The 762-nt window shown below is 41.6% G+C and overlaps 1 pseudogene; it reads right to left on the bottom strand.

The window, feature by feature from the left end:
* Nucleotides 1-251: 251 nt before the first annotated feature.
* On the bottom strand, nucleotides 252-340 carry LOC133368118 (U2 spliceosomal RNA; annotated as a pseudogene).
* Nucleotides 341-762: the final 422 nt, after the last annotated feature.

Consider the following 762-nt stretch of genomic DNA (forward strand, 5'->3'; position numbering starts at 1 on the left):
TCGGCTCCCGGGGGAGCTGTCCCAGGTTGTCTTCTCAGATCCGACTGACAGCCCGAAGGCAGGCAGATCCTATCTTCTTCCCCAGTGGGGGCTGGTGTTGGCGGCTGGTCTCCTCCAGTTGTCTCTCCCCCTCATCAGAGGGAGGTGGATCTTCTTCTTCCATAGGGAATCGCAGAAGTAGTGTCAGCTGGAAGTAGCAATCATATGCGACAAAGTCTTCTTTCTTTCTGTGAAAGTGATTTCAGCTCATCAAGAGATCCTGGCAGTATAAGTTTACCAGTGATTAAACTGATAAGAACAGATACTACAGTTGATCTTAGCCAATAGGCCAAGAAATGATTTATTTGCTCTTTTCCCTTGAATTTTTGTAATTTTTAACCTCGAAATGCTTATATATATTCTCTGTATCAGCTGTCCTCTTTTGAAATTCTTGTATTAATATTTCATTGTGATGGCCAATGGCTATGAACAATAAAGGGAAACATACATACATACATACAGAATTGTAAGCAGTAAAATCACAAAAACATAAAAATTAAAATACATAAAATACTATATATATAATATATGTATATGTACAGTAGGGCCCCACTTTACAGCGCTTCGCTTTACAGCATTCCGCTAATATAGTGGCTGTCAACTGCAGAAAGGCCCCGCTCCTACGGCGCTTGTTTCACTTTTACGGCGTTTTTTGGCCGTCGGGCGCCATTTTGGTCAATGTTAGTCAATGTGTTCCACTTTACAGTGGTTTTTGCTTTACAG

This window comes from Rhineura floridana, chromosome 11 (assembly GCF_030035675.1).
Source record: "Rhineura floridana isolate rRhiFlo1 chromosome 11, rRhiFlo1.hap2, whole genome shotgun sequence".
NCBI classification, from domain to species: domain Eukaryota; kingdom Metazoa; phylum Chordata; class Lepidosauria; order Squamata; family Rhineuridae; genus Rhineura; species Rhineura floridana.